The sequence below is a fragment of the Trachypithecus francoisi genome, unplaced genomic scaffold (genome assembly GCF_009764315.1).
Source record: "Trachypithecus francoisi isolate TF-2019V2 unplaced genomic scaffold, Tfra_2.0 Lachesis_group13, whole genome shotgun sequence".
Classification (NCBI taxonomy): Eukaryota; Metazoa; Chordata; class Mammalia; order Primates; family Cercopithecidae; genus Trachypithecus; species Trachypithecus francoisi.
In genome coordinates, this window is record NW_022681458.1 from 71,652,201 (window position 1) to 71,659,657 (window position 7,457).

The window sequence follows — 7,457 nt, forward strand, 5'->3', positions numbered from 1 at the left end:
AATGCCACTTTGATGTTGGGATAAAGATCGTCAATAAAAGAAGACTGTGTGGGAGCATTATCAACAATATGAAAAATTTTGGAAGGTATTCTCCAAACGGTACTTCATTTCACTGGTATAGCAATTCAGTAGGGCATCCTGAAAGAGGAGTTGAGTCAACCATGCTTCTTATTGCTCCTGTAGTACACTGGCACTGTCTGCCCTCTCCCTTTTCTTGAGCCAGGGTCTTGCTCTGTCACCCAGGCTGGAGTACAATGGCAAGATCATTGCTTACTACAACCTCAAAATCCTGGGCTTAAGCAATCCTCCTGCCTCAGCCTCCCAAGTAGCTAGGACTACAGGCATGTTCCACCACACCTGGCTAATTTTTTTTTTTTAAATTTTGTATAGAGATAAAGTCTCACTATATTGCCCAGGCTGTCTTGAAGTTCTTGGCCTGAGGGGATCCACCCTCCTCAGCCTCCCAAAGGGCTAGGATTACAGAAGAGAGTCACCAAGCCTGGCTTGTGTGATATGTTGATATGCTTGAAGGTCCTCATAGTGCCAGATCACAAAGGGTTTTAATTTGTAGCCTGCAACATTCCCCCCAACCAAGACTGTTATCCTATTCTTAAAAGCCTTGAAACCTGACATTGACTTGGCCTCCATATGTATAAGTCCATTTAGAAATCTATTTCTAGAATAGGGAGCTTTCATCCATATTGAAAATTTGCTCTGACAAGTAATTTTCCTCCATAATCAGCTTATCTAGAGTTTCCAAAAATTCTTCAGCTGCTTTCACACCAGCACTCAGATTCAGTGCCCACTTTTGCATTATGTAGTGAATAACAAGTCTTGAATTGTTTAAATCACCCAGAGCTAACAGTAAATTCAACACTGTAGTTGGGTCTGGCCTTTCTTTTACATTGCAAACAAACTTTCTGCCTGGGCTGTGATCATTATGGTACTGAGAAGAATGTGCTTCTGTGATTGGCCATCAGTCCAGGTCATTAAAAGTTTCTCTATACATGATATAGACCCTTCGTGAATTTTTGTGAGTCTCATTATTTTCAATAAAGCCGATCTCTTAACAACTTCCATCACTTTGCTCTTGTTCTTCAAGATCATAGCTATGGTGGAATAGGACATACCTGACTGGTGAGCAATAACCATCACTGACTTTCTACATTTGTAATTAAGTGGTTCTTAATCACTTTTGTTTTGAGGTCAGTCACTCAATGTGGCCTCTTACTGGCAACATTAGCCTTGAGTTTTGTACACTTAGGGGCCATGATGAACAAAACAACATGAGATTAAATCAAGCACAAGAGAAAATGATGCAATCAAGAGATGTGGTAAACACAAGATGTATGAGGCTGCTGCTGGCATAACATGGCATACTGTTTTACAGCACACATTGTTTTATAAGTAGAAGGATTATACCCTAACATAATAATAAAAAGTACAGTATAGTAAATACCTAAGTCAGTCAGTATTATCATTATCTAAAATTATGTACTATACGTAAGTATATGTGCTATACTTTTACACAACTGGTAGCACAGATGTTTATGTAATTTTTCTCTTATCATAAAGTGACCCTTGAGCAAAAATCCTGAAATTCTTGCTTTGTTGGCATTGGGTAGACTTAGCAAGACAGAAAACCAACATATTCATTCATTAAAAGAAGAAAATCCATATGAATTGAGTTCCAAAGCTTTTACTTGAGTGTTGTTTATACAGACTCTTAAATATTTGGATAATCAATTGTCAAAGTAGAAGTTATGGAAGAATTATGTTCTAAAAAGCTGCCAAGCATTCATACAGCCAACAGACACATGAAAAAATGCTCATCATCACTGGCCATCAGAGAGATGCAAATCAAAATCACAATGAGATACCATCTCACACCAGTTAGAATGGCAATCATTAAAAAGTCAGGAAACAACAGGTGCTGGAGAGGATGTGGAGAAATAGGAACACTTTTACACTGTTGGTGGGATTGTAAACGAGTTCAACCATCATGGAAAACAGTATGGCGATTCCTCAAGGATCTAGAATTAGAAGTACCATATGACCCAGCCATCCCATTACTGGGTATATACCCAAAGGATTATAAATCATGCTGCTATAAAGACACATGCACACGTATGTTTATTGCGGCACTATTCACAATAGCAAAGACTTGGAATCAACCCAAATGTCCATCAGTGACAGACTGGATTAAGAAAATGTGGCATATATACACCATGGAATACTACGCAGCCATAAAAAAGGATGAGTTCATGTCCTTTGTGGGGACATGGATGCAGCTGGAAACCATCATTCTCAGCAAACTATTGCAAGAACAGAAAACCAAACATGGAATGTTCTCACTCATAGGTGGGAACTGAACAATGAGATCACTTGGACTTGGGAAGGGGAACATCACACACCGAGGCCTATCATGGGGAGGGGGGAGGGATTGCATTGGGAGTTATACCTGATGTAAATGACAAGTTGATGGGTGCTGACGAGTTGATGGGTGCAGCACACCAACATGGCACAAGTGTACATATGTAACAAACCTGCACGTTATGCACATGTACCCTAGAACTTAAAGCATAATAATAATAAAATAAAAAATAAAAAATAAAAAGCTGCCAAGGTGTCTGATTTTGACATCAAAATTAATTTCACAAAATTTTAGACTTAGTTCAAATCAAATTTAGATTTGGCTCCCAGCCATCAGCAATTAAAATTTATGAGTACACAGCAGTATCTCTGGTGCCTGGCAAAGGCTTCAGGACCACTAAAACTAAAACTTCTACCATGTGACCTTTATTCCAGGGGAAGATCCACTTTTAAATTAAGAACTTTTCATCTCACTGAAAATGAAAAATAATGAGCCATTTCTTTGGGTCATGCATCTCTGTAGCCAGAAAAATAAAAGACATCAAAATTTTTAGTAACATACATAACAGGCACCATTTTTGCTTTTATGTAAAGTATCAATTCCACATGTAATTGCTAAATATTTTCTAAATTAAGAGCCCATGTGGTGAGCGGGTGCACACAAAAAGATAATCAGAAAAATCTCAGCATTAAAGTATATTCTCCAAGTAAAAACACATAAATCATGTTGGTGAGGCCCAGGCTGCTGTGAAAATTACTGCTTTCAGCCTTGTGTTTCTGTTGAGTCTGGTGCAGAGGAACTGCAAAATGACTGGGACTGTGAACTTTAGGTCACAGAGTAAAGGCAACCAAAACAAATGGCTACATCCCACAGAGTCGAAGACCAAACACAAAGCAATCTAGAGGTATACTTTTGGATTATAATATAGCGTTTACTAGAAAAAGATCTGCATTCTAGTTTCCAGTTTTCACTCCACTGTTTAGTAAATTCACTCTGCCGAAGGTGCTGCTTTCCTAAGTGAGGACAAGAAAACCTTCTCTCCCTGAACAAACACTGTGTGATTTCTTTTCTTTCTTTCTTCCTTCCTTCCTTCCTTCCTTCCTTCCTTCTTTCTTTTTCTTTCTTTTTTTTTTTTTTAGACAAAGTCTCCTCTGTTGTCCAGGCCGGAATGCAACCTCCCCCTCTCCTGCCTCAGCCTCCCAAGTAGCTGGGACTATAGGCACGCACTACCATGCCCGGCTAACTTTTATATTAATATTTTTAGTAGAGACAGGGTAGCACCATGTTGGCCAGGTCAGTCTTGAACTCCTGGCCTCCAGTGATCCACCCGCCTCGGCCTCCCAAAGTGCTGGGATTACAGGTGTGAGCCACCACACCTGGCCACTGTGTGATTTCTTGAAGTGATTTCCAACTCCAAGAACTGTGACTCGATTTCCTTACTTATTGCTTGTTAGAGCCTGTTGCTGGTAAGGCCAGAGCTATAGGTGTCCTGATCACTTGGACTGTTGCACTGCCCGCAAATGGTACCCCTAATGCTAGTTGGTCATCTCACAAATCTCACAAGGGGACCAGGCCAAGAGAGTACCTGTGCCTATTGTGTCCACTCCTGAAAAACTTCAAAAAGGTATGAAAAATTGAGGATGGTTCTGTAAGAACTCAAGGCTCTACAAATGCAGGCAGGAGGAGGAGGTGAGCAGACAGCACATCCATGTGACTTTTTTTCCATCTGAAGCTTTCCGAGGGGAGCTGGGTATAAGAACTGGTACTTTTTTGGGTCCTCCCCCACTCCATAAAATGAAGACATGCTCAAGTGACTCCTGAAACTCTTCTTGGCTCAGGACACAAAGAATTACTATGAATACTACATTATTCACCTGGGATGCATTATTTAGGCTAGTAGAAACCTGAGGACATGCTGGAATTTATGTGTAAGAATTATTTATCAGGTTTCCCTTCTGTGCATGTCCCTAGAGCAGTCATTTTCAACCTTGGCTGCACATTAGAGTCATCTGGGGAACTTTAAAATCATCCCAATGGGCAGACCACACCCCAGAACAATTACATCAAGATCTCTGGGGGTGGGACTTCAGCAGATCAATATTCTTTAAAGCTCCCTGGTGATCTCAGTGTGTAGCCAAGGTTGACAACTGCTGCATGAGAGGAATAACAGTCAGTAGCATGAACCTGCATTTCACGAGCTGAGAACACAAAGGTGGAAAGGTTCTCAGTTAAGCTGACTTCTTAAAAGCATCCCAGATTTCCAGAGTAACTACCTACTGTCTGCTGAAAACTTCTTTCAATTTTTCTCCTATGGGTTAGAATCAAAGGCAGACAGCCTAAAAATAACTCATTAGCAGCTTGCGTGGCTGATGGCAATGTTGGAAATTCTAAGTTGCCTTTTAACTTAGGCTTATTGCCTTCTCCCTTTGAAATAATGGAACTATTAAGAATCGTTACAGATCAATAAAAGGTCTTATTAATCATGTTAACAAAGTGCGAAAGGTCCAATCCAACACCTAATCCCTATGAGTATTCTCTGGCACTTATGCAATTCTTTACCTAAAACCCAAGAAACACTTAATGGGGGAAAAACACAAACAGCAAAGATGTTGAAGAGAACTGTATTTCCTTAAAGGAATGACAAGTGATACATTTTCCACATTAATTTATATCTGCCCTTCATCTCCACAGACCCAACTAATAAAAGTTATGCATAAATCATATGAGAGATCATTAAATCAACCAGCTCACAGTGCAGACTAATTGGTAAATAAATACTTTATAAAAATGATGATGGGTGTACAGATCCTGTTTTACTCTTAAAAAGAAAAAGAAATTTAAAAACTTTATCCATAGCTTTGACATAAATACCCACACCTGACCCTCTTCAATTTCATAATGTTTTCCAAGTTTGTTGGAGGGAGATATACCACAGAATTAGAGTCCCATAGGGGGACCACAGTCCTGGATGAAAAGTTTAAAATCAAATAAAAAATTCAGATTCATTTAATTAGCCAGAAGATGAGTGGCATGCACATAAGACATTCTACATCTGGGTGTCACTATATTTTTGTTTTGATCCACTAGTTTGGCATTGTGTACATGTAACTATAGACAGAAGGAAAGAAAGTAAGACAGGGACAGGAGAGGACAAATATACAGCTCTTTGCCAGGTTATCTTGAAAACAAAAAAGACTTTTATAAGTTAGCTTGCTTTCTGAGGTTTATTTTTTTCTTTAAGTTTACTGTCACATATGGAAAATGACATCTTCAAGATGGAAAATATTTTCTCCTTGCCATGAGACCTGAGTCTGAGGTCAGAATGTACTGTTTGCCAGCTGTGTGACCTTGGGCAAGGAGCTAAACTTCTCTCAAACTGTTTGCTCATCAGGGAAGTGTATCTTGTAGGTACTAACCTACTTAAAAAGGTATTGTCAGGATTCAATACAACACTGTGGGAAAAACACTTAACCCAGTTGCATGCACAGAATAAAATGCTCAAGAAATATTGGTTGTTGTTATTTACTATGCATAGACAATCCTAGTACCTATCTTAATTTTTCTATAGAGAAATGCAATTATTATAGAAATGGAGCCCTCAGAGCAAAGGCTTGGGTTGATATATGAATACAGACCAGTGGCCCTAAGTAAAATAAAAATTCAAAAAAAACCCTATGCTTCTAACCTTGACCTGTCATTCCCATTTCTTCTAGAGATTTTGATGTGGCCAAAGGAATGGTGGAGGCAAATTTAGAAATGATGCCATGTTCTTCGAGGCCTGCAGGCAAGGCTCAGAGAGAAAGGACCCAACCGCTGAGAGCCTCTGCCTCATGTCAGCAGGTGAGGCAGGCTGAGATCTCTCCCCTCACCACTTTCTCTGTGATCAACCCTAGGTAGGGATCAGATGTGGATTATATTGAGCTAGACTTTGTCCCTGCTCTAAAAAATCCATCAGTCTGGTAAGGGAGGCAAGGGGTAGTTACACACATAAATACACTCAAATAATCATCAGAGCTCAGTCAAGGGAGAGGGGGTGGAGGGGGTGCGATAGGGGGGTGCGGGGTGTCGGGCGGTGTTGGGGGGTGGACTCTGCAGTTTGGCAGCAGTCCAGGGGCAGGGGGAGCTGTCAGGAGCAGCCAGAGAGTCCAAGGCTAGTTTATGTGGCAAGGGGGCTGTGTCTCCTAGCCAAGCTGCTGCTTTTACACCCTTTGAAGTGAGCTGTGGCTGAAAAGGATCTGTTGACCTCCAGAGAATAAGCTCAGGAGGGAATTCTGTGGAAGAGAGAAAGAGAAAATCCCATTGTTTCCCTCCCCTGGGCCTCAAGAAAGAAAAGCCACAATGACAATTGTTTTTCTTAACAAAAAGTCTGAATCTTTAACGCCTGTTGCTGAGTACTTATTTTGCTTTTCCAGGGGAACTAGGAACAACAACTCCTGCTGGGATTTTTTTTTTTTTTTAATAAAAAGGTGAGAAAGGAAGAGAGAAGTAGAGGAAGGGTAGGGCGGCACAGTGGGGGAAAGGAAGGTGGAAGAAAAAGCAAGCCACTGAAGGAAATGGGATTTCTTCCTGCTTTGGAGGAGAGCAAGGCCTTGCTGAGCACCTGTAAATCAGTGCTGCCCATTGGAGGGGACATCTTGGCAGCCATTTAGAGCACCCCTCACCAGGGATGTGTGGTTGGATTCAGCTCACCCAAAAATGATACCAGAACTGAAGAGGAGGGCAGTGAGGTCGTCTTCCCTGCAAATAGTGCTGCTCCCCTAAAGCTTGACTCCACCCCACGCACATTTGCCCCAAAGCCTTTATTGTCCTGTTTCCTTTCCAGAGTAGAAGTAGGGAAGCAACACTTGTTACACTAACTTCAATTGCTTCTCTGAATGACATCAAACCCCAGAAGCTCCTGTCCCTTTGCTTCCTGGGAATTCTACAGACCTACCGGTAGTGACTCTGTAGCCATCATTAACTTTAATCTGATTATAGTCCTAAAACTACTTCTTCACAAAGTTATGTTGCATGGAAGAACCTTTGCCCTTGCAGATATTTATTTTTTTTCTTCCCCAAAAGTGGACAGAAGGTAATTTATAAA